Genomic DNA, 17,413 nt, shown 5'->3' on the forward strand with positions numbered 1-17,413 from the left:
TGTGCGTGCGTGTGTGTTAACTAGATATGGTGTCACAAGCCATGCTAACTCTTCAGCCTGCTTATTGAACTCATTGTAATGCTGTGCTTACATATTTTTTCTCCCTGTAATTCAAACCGTGAAAACATAGCAGTAAACATCTCCTGTTAAGTTGATATGAATATTACCATACTATCATTCATATTACACAGTGTTGGCAATATTTTAGAATGTCCCTTTCAGAGAGCTGTTCCCTTTGGGGATAAACAAAACAAAACAAGTGGTCTGTAGTGGTAAATATCAGTCTTTCGGAACTGACACCATGAAAATGAACAGAGATGACTGCCTTCTGGTGTTTCAGCAGAAAGACTGTTTACACTACATTTAGATAAACTGCTCATATTTTGGAACACATAGTGTTGTTTAATATGACACCCCTGTGTCTGCATCATGCATGGACCAAAAAATCAAAAAATGACTTTTGTGTAGTCTGTGCTGGCAAAAATCAAATCATTACTGCCGTATGCATTATTTTAGATATAAATGCAAACTATTATGAAAGCTAATTCCTCTGTAAAGACGCTTTCAGCAAAATATCATCGCAATTTGAATGGGTCAGGACAATTTCCGTTTTTGCTTTGGTGCAAAATGGCTAAAAAATTGGAATAACTGCCGTCACAAGATTGACTGTGGCAGCTGTTGCTTTCAGGAAGGAAGATGGGGTTATCTTCAGGATGCTGTTAGCGGATGCTGTTGAATCACTGGGGGCGGGGCGGGGGGGGGGGGGGCGAATCTGGGACAACTTCAACAGGAAGTCATCCCCTCGATTAGACTGAAGGCAGCGCTGGGTCTCCCTGATCTCGTCAGACACGCCAGGCAGATGTTTATCTGAGCGAACTTTCTCTGTTTTCAATTAGTCATGCCTTATCTCGGTAAGATAACGGGCGCTGTAATAACATTTAACAAAGCAGTGAGGGGAGATCTGTGAGAAGATGTGTTGTTTTGGGATGTTTAGACGTCAAGTTGATTGATTATTTAAGAGTGTTGTCGATGATGCAGGTGCAACATATTTGTCGTAAAACTTGAATGAAATGTGTAATAGGATGAGCTGCACTGTTGGTTTATTTTGAATATGATATACCAGATATGTTCATTCAGCTACAGGCACACAGTAAAATGTCCAGTGTTAATTCAATTCTAACAGAGTATGTGCGTATGTCCAATAGGGACCATATGTACTCTGTAAGAATGAACACTGGATGTTTTACTGTGCACCTGCAGTTTAGTTTAGGTATTGATAGGTAAGTGAAACACAAAAAATCTCTAGTTTGGCCAACTCATGTTTTCTTTTGGCCTGATCTACCTGAAAAGGAGCAACAGTTATCTCTGCTGTTGAAATGAAATTCACATGAAGACTGCAAAATGAAATCCAAAAGAACAAAAGGCGGAATTTCTGTCCATAAGAATGAAAAACGAACCTCAGTAAATAAAGTGTGGTGTGGTGTGAGGCTGACAGAGAAACCGCAATACGGGTTGGACATGTAGTCCTATTTCACTTCAAGGGTTATGGAGCAGATCTTTCACAAAAGGCCTTACATGTGAAGGCACAGCAGACGGGCTCGGCAAAGCTGCAACTGTGCTTGCCCCCCCCCCCCCCCCCCCCCCCCCCAGGCTACGGCCTTCTCATCAAACCCTCTCTCGCTGTCCTGAAGGGCATTCAAGTTTTTATTCAGTCAAGCTTTTTCATTCTCGAAGGAGGAAACCTTTTTCTCAAAGGGTGAGGGAAGGATTGCAAACCACAGCATTCTGTTAGTAACCCACCCAGCAAAATGTGCAAGAGCTCAATTTTCCAGCCGAAGATTCCTGCCTTTATTTGAGAAGGCTAATTTAGCTTTTCATCAGCAAAGTCAGATGGAAGAGGCAATGCAAATTTGTTCAAACATTTAGCCTGATTTAATACCTTTTAAAAAAAATGGGAAGGGATGTCCGTTGTCCCTGTGAAACCTTTTTTTAGTTGTTTAAAATTAATAGTTCCTAATTGCTATCATTTGATATATTAAGCTGTCTTTTTTGCGCTCAAAGCAGTCAGTAGTTGATTAATTACTCTAAAAGCTTAATTTTTGAAAAGGTTTTCCATTGAGATACAGTACTTGAAAACGGAAGAATTGTAAGATTAATCTCTCAAAGTGAGAAAACGTTGACAGTCGACAAGAATCACAGTCCATGTACAGTGTTAACCTTTAACACCAACACAGTATGTGGCAGTGGTTTGGGGAATAATTCCACCCTGTCACTTCGGAAATATATAAATATAATATAAAAATATAAAATAGCTTGGTCAAATTGTAGAGCAGTTGCAGCAGTTACCTGGTCCAAATGTTTTATCCGTTTCTGTCAAGCATTTGGAGGGTATTTGTCCAAATACAGAGCAGTGCTCCTGCGTGGACAGGAATGAATCACAGATAAACCTTCTTTATGGAGCGCTGCTGGATGAAGTATTTAACAGCTACGCCTTGTATATTGTGAAAAGAAAGGAGTGAATTCAAGCCCGCGTTAACCTTGAAACGGGACTTCGCCGTCCGCCAGTGCGTTTAGCGGTCCTAAATCAACAGGCGGTACGCGCTGTTCTGAAACGTTTCCAGAGTTTCCTCCCTTTTTCCCGCCCGGGCCCTTTTTAAAAAAAAATAAAAATAAAAGTTGCTCGCATTCCCGTTCCGTCCTATCTTACGAGAGATCCCTGGATGTGTTTTTTTCGGAGCGCTGGCTCATTCCCAGCTTTTCATCGGGTTGCATGAACGGGGCCTTACACCTGCTAACCTCATCAGCCTGTCCCAGACACCCCTTCTGCTCCGCCCCCGGGTGGACGGGCCGCGTGATTGGCTGTCCGATGTCGGTGGAGCGTCATCCGTGGCGTTCTCAGGGACACGCAAAACAATGGCGGCGTAAAGAGCACCCGCGATCTCCCTGCAGAACTCACTGTCCGGTGTGAAATGTGTCACTGCTGTGCAATCTCTGCAGAACACACACACAGTAACCTGGAGACCCGGCGGACCCCAGCCTGGACCATAATCCAGTCTTCAATACCACCCAAAAGTGAACAGACGCTTGCGTCTTCTGTACTGTGAAATTCAGACGTAAACATGTTCCCAGGCGTCCTGGCGTAAATAATCGGACGGTAAGCGAGAGCGTGATTCTTTCAGGGATGAAAGATGATTTGTCTCTGCTGACGCTGAGGGGGGTGGATTTTTGTGCCCAACGTGGTGATGCGTTTTCAAAACGTTTAGAGACTGCACCGTCAGCTTTTCTGTCGACATACCGTGCATCGCATGCAGTTTGGTTCCCTAAAGGACGAAGTAGAAAGATTTTTTTTAAATTTACATTTCAAGCTTAAATGTGTTCCAGGCTCAAAGGGAAAGTGCTAATGTGCTGTAAGGACTTGATAGTAATGACACAACAATGAGAGCCAGAAGCTTCCTACAAAAAGGCTTTCTTGGGGGCAGGGAATTCTGGGTAAATTTTCAGATCAGCGCTGACCTCTGACCTATGAGCTAAATGAGCGACTAGCCTCTGAAATAAATCAAATGGCTGAGTTGTCTTTGATCACTGTACTGTGAATACTTATGTAGTTTACCCCCAATGCACATAATTAGCCTCTAATTAAATTTTTAATATGAATGTGAGAGTTCAGGCTCACATCAAACGATTTATGACTTTGATCAACATTTTTTGTTCCCTGAATTTAAACTTTTTTTTTTTTTTACTTGGCCGAAATTCAAATGTTTATTAACAAATATATTCTACATAGATCACAGAACTTAAGTGGCTGATTAACTGCAGTATAAAAATTTTAATGTCTTTTCTTGTAAGATCCCAAAAGACCCCCCTCCCCCCTCAAAAATAAATAATAATAACATCCTTCCTTTTTAAATTCAGGATTCCAACTCAATGGCAAAAAAGTCTCACTGGCTTTGGATGTTGTTTGGAGCATTGGCTTGCCTGAAATAGGCAGGAAGTATTTGAATGAGGTTGCAAATATAGAACCATGCGTCAACTGCAGTGCACATATTGCGCATAATGTGCGTCCTTTTTGACATCACTTCCTGTTTGTCTCTTCCGTGATAACAGCTATCCTTCTTATCGGTGAACTAATTTGACCAAACTACAACAGCATGTTGTGACTCAGTTGCCTTCCTCTCAGTCATCTGAGCTCTACGTGACTATTTATGGGAGTCTAGGGAAGTGCTCTCTGAAAATATCAGTATTTTACCTGTTATTGTTTAACATTAGGACTAACAGGAATTAAATGGTTTTCAGTGGTCTTATTTGTTAAGTGCCTGAAATTTAACATCCTACTGATCGTGCTTAAACGTTGGTATGTCCAAGAATGTACTTTCCCAGGGTTTTTATTTCAGATGGACAGGCTTGATGGATTTTTAAAAAATGTCTAACCGCTCCACCACCGTTGGAGTTAGGGGGTCTCATCCCGTTGGAAAGATTGTGTATAATACTCGTCAATCACACCGGCCAGACCCATAATTACTCCTGTGACCTTTGACCTCAGGGAGGGACCCACCAATGTGAGGAGTCCATTAGAGAGATGTCATAAATAGTATCGTTTACCGCGGGAGAGGCCTGCTAGTCCATCTTAGCTGCTCTGTGTGTCTGGTGCACATCTGCAGTCTGTCCCCAGAAGATATATAGTCATTATGAATGTTAATAGACCTTTACAGATCTGTGGAGTAGCTTGAGCCTTTGACACTTTTCTGAAGGGGAACCTTTCAAGAAATGTGGCAGTGTAAGACCAGGATTTCAAACCCTGGTAAGTCGGGATCTGAGGAATGGCTCACCGGCTGGTTTTAGACCTGCCGGGTGAAGGGCAAAGTGCAAGTTTTTTTTTTTTTTGGAAACTGGCATGTCTCTGTTCTGAAAGTTTTCACCTGGTGAAAAAGTTTTTTGTTGTTTGTCTGTTTGTTTGTTTCTTTGAATGTTGCTTGTCTTACTATTGTTTTTGGCTTTGCTAAGATTTGAAGTGAGAACATTCATGGTCCCAGATTTTAAAGCAGGCAAACCATAGTTAGTCATTTTACCAGAGTAGTGAAGACACTGGGCTTGTTAGCCAGGTTTTGGGTCACTGCCTTTTCCTTTCAGCCAATTCAGGAAATGAATGAAAAAAAGTAATTTAATTAATTGAAAATTCCTCGTGGAACTTAATAATCATTTTACAAATTGAATTTTACTACTTTCCCGAATTGGCTCCATTCCTGTTGTAATGCAAGCAGAAGTTTGGCTGCCCATTCACATTTCCACTGCTTAAAAAAAATCGGCCTGGTCTTCTGATCGAATGACTTGGTCACGTGACTCAGAAAGAGCGGGAAGTGGTGACGCATGGGCTTGTAATGATCCGGCAGTCGTTGACATGGTCTGACAGTTAACAAAAGAAAACAGAACGGAGGAAACGCCATTCTTCTCCTGGATGACTCACGATGTGTCACCCACCAATGAAAGATGCTCACGCCTATCAGGCAGATGTTCTGCGCCTCCAGATGGGGGAGAAACCCGATTAAAATGTCACTTCATCATGTTAATATTTGGTTGGTTGAAGAAGTCATTTAACCCTGCTCGTAAATCAGCGGAGAATTTTAAATCGTCTTCTAGTGAATCTGTAAACACTGAGAGACTGGTATGTGGAGCTTGTTATGGAATGCCGTTTTATAGCGGGCATATCCGGAATTCTGCAGATGATTGTTTCAGTAATGGGGAGTAGAGACCTTCACTTCCAGCCAGTAGAATTAAGAAGTGGCTGTGGGGGGATGGTAGAGGGTCAGATGGTCCCTCAGTAATTACATTTGGGGAGCCCCACTAGTGTTCACGACGACGATCAGTGAAATATGTGCTTACCGTTAAACTTCCATTAGACGCTGAATCTCTAACAAGAGCCGGTCTCCAATAATAGCTAAAATAAGTCACCCTGTCAACAGGGAAGCAGCTTGTCAACGTCCCAACGTAGCGCGGGTAACGCAGTTAGCTGCCTTACAGTGGTTAGCCAGCATAGTGGTACCAGGAGCAATACCAGAGACGGTTTCCCATTAAATTTAAACAAGATGCTGTGAAGCACCATCTTGTCTGGAAAATTAGAGTGAAACACAACGCTGATTACCTCGGAACAGAACCCGGTGGGAGTGTAAAACGGGGGAAAAGGAGCAAACGTACAGTCATCTGGCAGGAAAATATTCCACAGCCCTAACAACTGACACAGACGAGAGTGAGTTGTGAGTTTGTGCTGCTTTGCAATGGCACCGCCCGTATCTGCAGATAGATATGCTACCCATGGGCTGTAAATACAGACTATGGTAAATCCATTTTCAGTTCCACCCCACCCTTGCCCCCCCCCCCACCCCCCACCCCCCATTGTGAAGGCAAATTGATGCCTGTGCTTGCCTCTGAATCCCTGGTACGGCAGTGCTGTCACACCCTGTTAGGCTTCCAGCCTTGAACTGTTTCAGTTCCGGTGGTTGATAAGCAGATCGAACGTGCCGTAAACATGCTACGGATAAAATGTGAACTCCGCGGAAAGTCACCCGCGATAGGAGAGCGAACCAACAAAGCGAAACGAAGTGTGCGTATTTTACCTTTATGAAGTGCGAGATAACACGAAACTGTTTCTCGGGACAAATAACCTGATCATTCTGAGCACTTAAGCACGTAATAAGTAGTCTGGGGTGACTGCCAACAAGCACAATGGAAGAAGCATAGAGCCTAGGCTATGAGTGTTGTGTGTCTTTACTTCGTCCAGGTAGGTGGTGAGTTGAAGATAAATTTTGGTGTTTAATCAGAAGCACAGGTGCCTACACACTGCCAGCTCATTGCAGGGAAAAGGCTGTAGTTAATCTGGCTGTGGATACACCCTCTAATCGAGACAGAAACAAACCAAGTGCTGGATTACCTCTCTTATATTTGAAAGATGTGTGTGCCGGTGTGTTAAACAGTTAAACGTGTGCCCAGCCCACCGTTCTGGTGCGAGTGTGAAAGAGAGTGGATGGGGTTGGCGGACGACACTGTGGAGGAGAGATACAGGTGGATTAACGCTGCTCAGGTGTGTGTGCCATGCCAGTATGTTCTATAGCTCCCCCTACTGTACTCACCTGGACTATTACAGGTGTGTAGAAAGGTGTAGGCTACTGTACATCCACTAATACATTGTCAATATGTATGAATGTATGTATTTGTGAACCTTAAACCATCATGTCATAGTTCATAAAACAAGAATCACTCTTTATACACTAGTCTGGTCTTGCTTTAATGTGCATTACACTGAAGCATAACATTTGAGGAATGATTTAGATTCATTTCACTGCCTGCTTTAGCATGTTTAAAGGGGTGATGACCAATCCAAAGTGGATTTATTTATTTCTCAGTGAAGGAAAGAATATTTTATTTCACTCTTGATGCCAGTCTTGTGATTTTATGAGGAGTACATTTTTGTCGCTTTGTTGTTTAACACGTGCCATTGGCTCATGCTTTGGACTGAAGCCCGCTTTATTGGTCCCAGGGAAAGGTCACCGCCACTGTCTCATCCAATCAAATCCTGGTTTGATCATGGGAAGCAGTGGATTTTTTCACCCCATAAGAAGAACTTTTCTCATATTTGTGTCTCTGCCATCATTCCAGTATAATCAATATAGTCCCTGTTAATGTCAGCATGCATACATTGTTGTACATTTTGTGCTGTTCCTCAGACAAAAAAAACAACCAACCAATCCAACCAATCAGAGAACTTTAAGGGCTGTAAAGGATTAAGCTTTGGACCAATGAAAACCTACCCGTGACACCTTTAATATGACAACAGTGTGGAGCAGTTGCCATGGCAGTTAATTCAAAACCAGGTGGTTATTAACTCAACCGTCAAGCGTCCTGTAGGTTTCCACTCCAACCCTAACAAAGCACCCCTCATTCAACAGCTAGAGATCTTGTTCAGCCGCTGATTAGTTGAATCAGGTGTGCCAAATTATGGCTGAAATGAAAAACTTCAGGATGGTAGATCACCAGGAACAGAGTTGGTTACCACTGCCCTAAAATAACATTCACCTAAACAGTGACACAGCATCTTTTCAAGAGGGTGTATATTTCTTGATGAATGAAATCCCATCTCTACCATCTCAGTTAGATACAACAGCTCCCTCTGCTGGAGACCACTGGTACCTGCATGTGCTAGGGCTGTCTGAACGGCGTCAGCAGAGGTGAAGCTTCAGACGCAAGTCATTTTAAAAAGCTGACGGTACGAAATTAGATGAGTTTAAACTCATTACTGTCCCTTGTATCGTATCTGGGCAATTATAGCTTTAAATTACTAGCAGAGGGGATTTGAACAATATTGAGCTGCCGTCTGACCTAACACCTTGGCTTATTCATATCGCTAATGATAAGCTGAATCGTAAACGCAGCCACTAAAGTCATTATGTGGTAGGACCCTTGACCCGAGGGCAAACGGGGGGATCCAGAGACACTGGTTATTGGTAATGTATTCCGGGCGGTATAATTGGTTTTTATTTAATCAATAATGAGCCGTATTCAAATTATTCATTCTAATGAAGAAAGAAAGCGTCGGAGGTCCAGCACTGAGGAACGCTCAGGCGGATTGTGCTAAGTGTTTTCACCTGGGGATATGTGGGGTTGCCATGTTTTCCTTGTCTCTCTTGTCATGTTGCTTTGGATGCTGAAATGGGGAGGGAGGGGTGGAAGGGGGATGTTTAGCAGACGGCACACACCTGGCAACCTTCTCTCAAATTCTCTCAAATGGTGTGTGTTATTATTGCAATTGAAAGACTTATTGAATTTATCATCGTATTCCACTTCAATCTAGGCGTACTGCTTTTTACCATGGGGTGATGTTTAGGTAGGGTGTCAGGTAGGTTACTGGGAATAATTGTTTTCTGTTGGCTGCTGTCTGAAATTTCTGCTCTGTGTGTACTGTAGGCACCAGCTGTTTAAGGAGACATGATAAGTGAGGTTGGATGTGGCTGTGCTGTTCGGATTCACTGGTTTTCATTGTCTTATTTACTGAACCCCCACACTTAGCACTTTATCGCACATTCAGGGCCAGGGCTTTGCAATGTGAGAGAGTGGGTGGGGGTATGGGTGTGGATGTGTGTGCTGGTGTGGGGGTGGACAGGGTTGTAAGCGCTCACTGGAGTGGATTCAGTGAAGAGGGAGCAAGGGCTCACAATGGTCAGGCACAAAGCTCTGGCAGAGGGGGACCAGCTTGGAGCAGCTCCAAGAACTTTACAGCCTGCTCAGACTTTTACTGGCTCTAGTAAATGGGCGAGAACGGCGTCTTTTATTCTACCAAGATGCTTGCCTGTTTAATTATTGAAAACTGGGAAGCCGTGGCAAGCTAATGTGCGGAGTTTCTTTAAAGTACCTCCCGCGTCTTCATGCTGGTGCTGTGTGGTAGCAGGCAGCTAATTGGCTCAAAAAATGTTCTCTCCCTAAATGTGTGGTGAGTGTTCTGGCGCAAAAATGGCTGCCGTGTATCATCACCCAGGTGGGCGCTACACATTGGAGGTGGATGAGGTGAGGTACCCCCTCATCACTGTGAAGCACTTTGAGCGTTCGGAAATGGTCCAATATAAATGCAGTGTTTCGTTTCATTCGTTCAGTTAGCAAACCTGACAGGTGAAATGGGGAAGAGGCTGAACTCCACTGTAGTCTGTTCAGCTCCGTCAGGCGATATCCAGCCATGCGGTGAGCGACTCCCTCGGTCTGAGGATCTGATTAAAGCCGCCAGTGCGGTCTCTGGCGGATAACGAGAGCTAAACGCATCCCTTAGCTTATCGGCGGGTAATTCCAGAACATCTGGAGGGAAAATGGCTGCCGTCTTTCTCACAAGACGGGCTCTGTTTCTCTTGGCTCGTGGCTTAGCGCGTGCCAGTCATGGGTTTTCAGAGCTGATCTGAGCAGTGCATGTGACTTCTGTTTCTCTCTGACTTGCCACAACGGGCCTTTTTTGAAAACACCATGCACTGTATAGGTTTTTTTGCTAGGCTGCTCAAGCCTCTTCCTGGAGATCTACCGTCCTGTAGGTTTTCATTTCAACCCTATCAAAGCACACTGGATTCTGCTAATTAGCAGCTCACCTGGCTGTTGAATGAGGTGTGCTTTGTTAGGGTTGGAGTGAAAATCTACAGGATGGTAGATCTTGAGAAACAAACTTGCTGGACATATCGAGTGGATTTATAAATGGCTGTTTTGTCAAACCAAACATATTTTAGTTGTCAGAGGCCCGCTGGGGCGATTGGATGGCAGCGATCCTGATGTCGAAGTTGTCAGACGCATTTTAATTCACATGCGCAAGGAGCCGTTCCTGTTGTACTTCCACACACGGTTCATTGGGTGTCATTCCAGCTGTGCTTGTCAGTAGCGCAGCGGGGATGGTGGTGGTTGGGGGGGGGGGGGGTGAACCGCTTCACCCTGGAACAAAGCCACCGTGCCTAGGAAGAGAGGAAGAGAAGTCCCATCTGTTAACACCGTCAGTGGGGGTTTGAGCACAGTTCAGCCACCGTGGTTAAGGAGGGCCTCCACAGCAGAGTAAGAACAGTCTGTCTGCTAACGTGCGGTCCACACTGAGATAGCCATTCCCAGCCGTTGGACTTTGGCCACCATATCTGGGCTTGGCAGAAGAAATATCCGTCGACATTTCACCTCGTTTCTGAAGAAACTAGTTATGTTTTTATTTTGGTATAATTTGTTATGTATATACCTTTCAAAAAATGTGAGCAGTTTTCTCTGTACAGTGAACTCACCTTTATGTTCTTAGTTCTTAGTCTTAAGGTCTTAGTTTAAGTACTCTTTGGTGCAGGATGAAATATTTCCAGCTGATCGATAACCGTGAGTGTTTTTCTGAAGCAGGAAACCTGCAAAATCGTCTGCCATCAGCCAGGATCACAGCACAGTGTAATTGGATATCAAATTAGTGTGCTATTGATTTGCAAAAACCACAGTGTATGTTTGAGCTTGAAGAAACACATCACTGCTCTCACCAGCAAACACTGAGCCAGCAAGGCACTTAAAAATGTTAACCTTTGAAGAACTTTGAAATAAATGCAAGATAAACATATCCTATAGGTCTCTGTCGTGCTAAAAGAAGCTTCACATTATTCTCTGGACTCCTTCAGTCAGAAGAGCGGGAGGGACTCTGCACTGATTTGTGGGTCAAACATACCTTTCACACCTTTTTTTTTTTTTTAAAGGAGCTTAAATAGACATTAACTGGGAAAGGAACGGCTTCAGCAGTTCCGCGGAGCCCCGTACCAAAGAAAATTGCCCCAGATTTTGCTGGAATGCTGATTCGAGAGGAATTGACCCCAGCAATCAGATGCACGCCAATTCAACCGACCAATCAGCCTTGCCGCTCTTGAAGATTTTCAGTTTGAACATTTTGGTTAGAGGCTGTCGACTGATTGACTTATGCGGGGCAGACGAAGGAACCAGGAAAGTGTTCTCTCGGTCTGAAATCCATTTTAGGGGGTTTATTTAATTTAAGGATGTTTAAGAGCTACTTGATTTTGCAAACGGCAGACATGTACATCAGCTGTTTTCTTTACTGTAACCGACATTTGAATGTTTGTCTTTTGTGAAAGAAGAAAGGAGGGAAGCTATGTCATTGCGCTGTTATACCATGCAAAATAGAGCGAGCGGCGCTCCACACTGAAGACAGGATAATGGGATTTTCAGCGCGATGTTTAATTTCCTTGGAAAGAAAGCGAAAAAGGTTTGCCACAGCAAAACGCTTCCAGATTGCTGCACCTCCTGCCTGATTTTACGAATTTGGCTCCAGCTTAGGATTCACATTCAGACCGTGTGTCTCGCCTTGGGAACCTGTCTGTCTCTCGCTGAACACTATCTCCAAACCCCCCTCGCCCCCCCCTCGCCATCCTGGCCTTAAAAGAAAAGAATAATTATGTCGTTCATTTGTTTCACGAGGCTGTCCCTCGTTACCCGTCAGGTTTCTGTGCCACGCGGATGACTGGAACGACCTTAAATTAGGCAGCAGGGTTTCTCTGGGGGAGGCAGTGAGCGTATTCCTACTTTGGCACGAATGAGTTTCTGTGGGAATTGTGCATCTCCACGCATCACGGTTCCTAGCAGCGTGGAAATGAGACATCGCATTTTCAACTCGCTGAGGTGCCCTCGATATAAACAGTTTTATGGCAAATCTAATCTGGCCACCCTTTGAGAAGTTGGTGGCCAATCTTCCTGATTAAATTCGGTTGAATGGAGAAATTGGTTTACAAATGTAATGGTATCTCCTTATGTTTTTAAAAAAATATATGTTTGTTTATTTGGCAGACAGGCTTATCCTTAGGGATCTACAGAGCTCTACGTGTCACAATACTGAACACAAGTGAGTTAGAGAGCAATTTTGATTGGTGTAGTTAGTCCATTCCACCACTGGGGGCACCAAAGTGTAAAATGGGCTGATATTTATCGTGGTGTCTTGCATTGGAGATCCACTGGAAGAGCAGCAGGGTTATGATGGACTATAGAGGGAAATGATCAGAAATATTTGAGTTGTGGTTGAGGGCCCACTATGCAAGCAGTTGATGGAATATACATGAGCATCTTCTTTTTTGTGAAGTTTCTCTCCAACATTCTTCCAATTTTTAATCACCCGCAAGTACAAAATGAATGTAAATGCTGCCATTGCAGTTTAATATTCTTACAGCAAATAAAATTGATTTACTGTATGATATGTAATGGGGTTGTGGATTGATTTAACACCAATGTTATATGATAACAATCTTAGTAAGCATTTCATTGCGAATTCACAAATCCTTATATTTTCACGCTTGAGTATCGTAATTAAATATTGACCTTTTTCGTTTGGTTAGCCACAAATAAGTATCTCTATGTAGATTTAAACATAATAGTTTTGCAATTGTGAGGAATAAGAAGATTGCTGTAAGTGAACCATTACACACTGACGTGTTTGACCTACAGTATGTGATAAAAATAAAGATGCATTTGGGGAAGTCACAGATGGCCCTGGGCCCCACTGTCTAGGGAAGCAAAAGGCAAATGCAGACATAGAGCTCATATACTGACAGTTATACCTCTTCCACTTCCTGTGAAGTTACAGAGTTGCATCCTGTCCCAATGGATAAAAAGCCCCCCATAGGTTCAGAAGGTTCTGTCGGACTTGGGGTGTCTCACATGGAGTGCCAGAGGTCATTTGTGACCCCCCTGCTGTCTACAAAATGGAAGTATTGTGACAGTATTTTATTTATACTCAATCAATGGGAGAGTAGAGATATCGGGGGAAAAAACTTCCTTTGAGATCAAAATATGATGAAATCAGCAAAGGACTGAGATGTTATTGTTTAAAATTGTGTGTGTGTAATTGGGGGAAAAAATATTGGTTAATTCCTTAGCCCTGCAATCATATATATATATATATATATATATATATATATATATATATATACATATATGAACTTCAGGTTTTGATTGTGCTTGTAGGACTCATCCATCTTGTTTGTGTGGTCTTCACTTTCTTCCTCACAATTGTTTGTTTAGACAGGAATCATCCTATCAGTCACATGACTATATATTGACGGTATTTGTCAAATTAATTACAGTTTTGTTTGTTTAATGAATCAGTGCTGCCATTTCTGTGTTTCTGTGCATGAAAAATTGCCTGGAAGAATCGGTTATTTTGTTTAAACTCCAGCTTGGTCTCTCCTATGCTTTGGCAATGCATGAAAACCCGGGTCTCCCCCCCCCACCCCCCCCAACCGTGAAGCATTTAAATGTCCCTGTTCTCACGTACAGCCTCTGCAGATAGCCCAGCTGCTCTAGCTTCCCCACACCAGGATCTTTTAAAACTTTCGTTTTTTTTTTTCTCCTTGGTAACTCACCCCGCCCAGTGGCGGTTAGGCGGTACTGCGGGCTGTAGCCAGCGCCGCGGAGCCCAAAGAGACACACACACAGTGGCGCGGTGCGATCGGCTCCCTAAGCAGTCCGTCTGCTCGCGGCTAGCCGGCTGCCGTTATAAACCGTGCGCGGCTCCGGTGGGGACCTAGCGCCAGGGGGGGGACGGCTGACCGCCCTCCTTTACGCCAGGTGAACTGACAGCTTGTTTCTGCGCTGCTCGCTCGTCTGTTCTGGGGAGATGGGGAAGAGGTGAGCTGTTGATTTATTTATTTATTTTTTTCGGAGGGGGGTGGGGAGGTTGGCACTGGCAGTGGGGAAGGGGGGGGGGGGCGGGGGGTGGTGGCAGGCTCCAGCTAAATTCATACTGCTGAGGGGAATGTCTTTGCTGAGCAGGAGGGCAAGTTCAAGGTAACGTGCGCTTGCCGGACAGAGGCGACTGAATACCAGCTATCAGGCAGCAGTGAAAACAGTCATTTGAGAGAGGGATGTTATTTCATAGTGAGAAATTTACAGCTTAGGCTCTTAAAGAGACCACATTCCTTTTTTTCATATGTGTGTGTGTGTCTGTGTCTGTGTGTGTGTGTGTGTGCTGGTGTGTGTGTGCATGTGTCTGTTTGTAAATAATGTGTCTTTGTGTGTGTCTGTTTGTTTGTGTGTGTATGTTTATGTATGTATGTATGTGTGTGCGTGTGCTTGCGCGTGTGTGTGTGTGCGCACACACAGGTGTATAGGTGTGTGTGTGTGTGTGTGTGTGTGTGTTTGTATGTGTGTCTGTTTGTTTGTGTGTGTATGTTTATGTATGTATGTGTGTGTGTGTGCATGCGCGCGGGTACGCAGGTGTATAGGTGTGTGAGTGTGAGTGTGAGTGTGAGTGTGCGCGTGCACGCAGGTGTGTGTGTGTGTGTGTGTGTGTGTGTTTGTGAGTGTGTGTGTGCGTGTGTGTGTGCGCGTGCGTGTGTGTGTGTGTGTGTGTGTGAAAATGTCTTCATATTGTGCCGTGATCAGTTGGATTCGTGCTTAATTGCGTGAGTGCTCACAAGCGCTCCTTCAGAGACGGAATAGTTTGCGTGTCTGTGCTGTAGAATGACACTTTGGCTGTGTCTTCCTCAGTAATGTAATTCAGCCTCTTTCCGGTTCTTCGGTGATATATGTGACACCGTGAGCAGACTTTTCGGCTGGCAGCCGTCCAAACAAGCTTTGTATTGACCCACATGTCCTTCGTTTCCATGTCCATTGAAACATCCAGCTGGAAAACTTTCAAATCTGGCTTGGTGACTAATTCCTCACGCATAACATTCAGGAGCCCATTTAACTTCACTCACTTCTCGAGCTTCTAATAGCATTGCAAAGTTTAATTGACAGTTGACTTGCAAAGTATTCACTGAAAACTGTTATTTAAATAAATTTTCTTCTGTTAAAAATGACAGAAAGTAATTTGGGGAGAAATGATAGATAGCGGCTGGTTTGTTTGCTTGAACAATAACATGGCTGTCGTTTCAAATCGAGTCTCTAGATGTGGGTGTTTTCCCTGGGGGCATTTTTACATTCCCTTCCCCCTGCCTGGTTGAGCTACATCACCTCTGTCTGGTCTGAACTTGGTAATTGCCAAGAAGCCATTCGATCAGGTAACTTTTCTCAGGAACCTGCTGGCAGTCCTCTACCTCCTCGATTGTGTCATTGCATCAGGTTGGAATACTACCTTTTTTTTCTCAAGAGAAAACGAAAGCAGCAGTAGGCCTGTCGAGGACCTCTGTGGGTGGCAGTGGGTTGTATTTGGTCAAAAGAAATCTGCTGCAGATTTCTTTTTCTCTTTCTACTTCTACCGTCTTAGAATACCCGACTGAATTTGTAGGCCCTCTGTCGAGTACATTGGTAATTTAGGAGAGTGGAGACGAGCAGGCACGCACACACACACACACACACACACACACACACACTCACTCCGCAGAAGTGTGTGTCACAAATTACCCACCAGTCTGAGGACATTGGCTGCGTGAGAAGTGACAGAGTTGCCCGTGCGGGACGCGACGGGGGTCAGATCTCTCGACTGGGGGGCCCCTTCTTCCCCCGGTAGCTCTGTGGCTAATTAACCGCCGTCCTCCTGAGCCGCCAGCCGCCGCCGCCAGCCCTGGCAGCGCCGCGCCCGTCCCGGACCGAACGCCGTTCTGTAGTTATACCCGCTCTTTTCGGGACGTGCCGCTCGACGGCCGAGGGCGCCGGATGTTACTGTGCGCCGGAAACTCGTTACCATTAAACCGTTGGGAGTGCCAGGCTAGCTGCTGCCGTCCTGGCGCTCCTAGCCGCTGCCGTCCTGGCTCTCCTAGCCGTTGCCGTCCTGGCTCTCCTAGCCGCTGCCGTCCTGGCGCTCCTAGCCGCTGCCGTCCTGGCTCTCCTAGCCGCTGCCGTCCTGGCGCTCCTAGCCGCTGCCGTCCTGGCGCTCCTAGCCGCCGCCGTCCTGGCTCTCCTAGCCGCCGCCGTCCTGGTGCCCCTAGCCGCCGCCGTCCTGGTGCTCCTAGCCGCCGCCGTCCTGGCGCTCCTAGCCGCCGCCGTCCTGGCGCTCCTAGCCGCTGCCGTCCTGGCTCTCCTAGCCGCCGCCGTCCTGGCTCTCCTAGCCGCTGCCCTCCTGGCGCTCCTAGCCGCTGCCCTCCTGGCGCTCCTAGCCGCTGCCCTCCTGGCGCTCCTAGCCGCTGCCGTCCTGGCTCTGTGCCGGAGCTGGAGCCGAAGTGGCCGCTGCGAACGCACCAGCGGGCGAGTCGACACGGGAAGCGTAAAACTGCGCAAATCATAACCGTGGTTCACACACGACAAATAAGTAGCTGCTCAAATCAAATTTAAATAACCAGTCGCCGAAACCGGATTGGTCCGCAGCGCGGCTCGACGCGCTGGCTTCTGCTTTCCGTGCGCCCGTGAGCTCATCGTCTCCCTGACTACGCTCTAGCAGGTTTACTCGGGCCGTTGTGGGTTAGGTAGAGGTGCTGGAGTTTGCGGGCCGTTTGTTTTCGCCTGGCTCTGGGGGCGGAGCCTGTCCAGGGCGGTAACGGGGGGGGGGGGGGGGGGGGGAATAGCGGAGGTGCGGTTTTGACTAAACATCCCGTGTTCCCACAATTTTATGATTTAATCGATATATTTTGTGACGCTATTTTACAAAGCCGTGGCCCTCTTGCATAGTACTCAGAAACAAAACTTTCCCTGCAGGTTTCCCTGCTATGGAGAAGTCTGTTTGTTTTGTCTTTAAAGCTGTTTTTCAATTTTAAAACTATTTGAGTTGTTTTAAAATTTGAAAAAAACAGTTTTTTGAATTCACATGGAGTCCTTTGGTGATCTTTACCATGCCGCAGCTGTTGGATGGATTTTAGCAGCTGGGGATATTGTAAATCTGGAGGTCAGTCAGTTCTTCTCCATTCGGGTCTGATTTGCGAGTGACATTTCATCCACAGAAGGGGCCGATATTTGCTCTCTTGTGTGGTCAGGGGGGCTCTGACCCTGGTATTAAAGCAAATGTGAC

The 17,413-nt window shown here is 45.4% G+C and overlaps 1 protein-coding gene across 1 annotated transcript in view; it reads left to right on the forward strand.

Annotated features, from left to right (window-relative positions):
* Positions 1-17,413, forward strand: part of nav3 (neuron navigator 3) — a 277,510-nt gene that overhangs the window by 154,574 nt on the left and 105,523 nt on the right. The gene's annotated exons all lie outside the window — the stretch shown is intronic.

The sequence above is a fragment of the Anguilla anguilla genome, chromosome 7 (genome assembly GCF_013347855.1).
Source record: "Anguilla anguilla isolate fAngAng1 chromosome 7, fAngAng1.pri, whole genome shotgun sequence".
Lineage (NCBI taxonomy): Eukaryota > Metazoa > Chordata > Actinopteri > Anguilliformes > Anguillidae > Anguilla > Anguilla anguilla.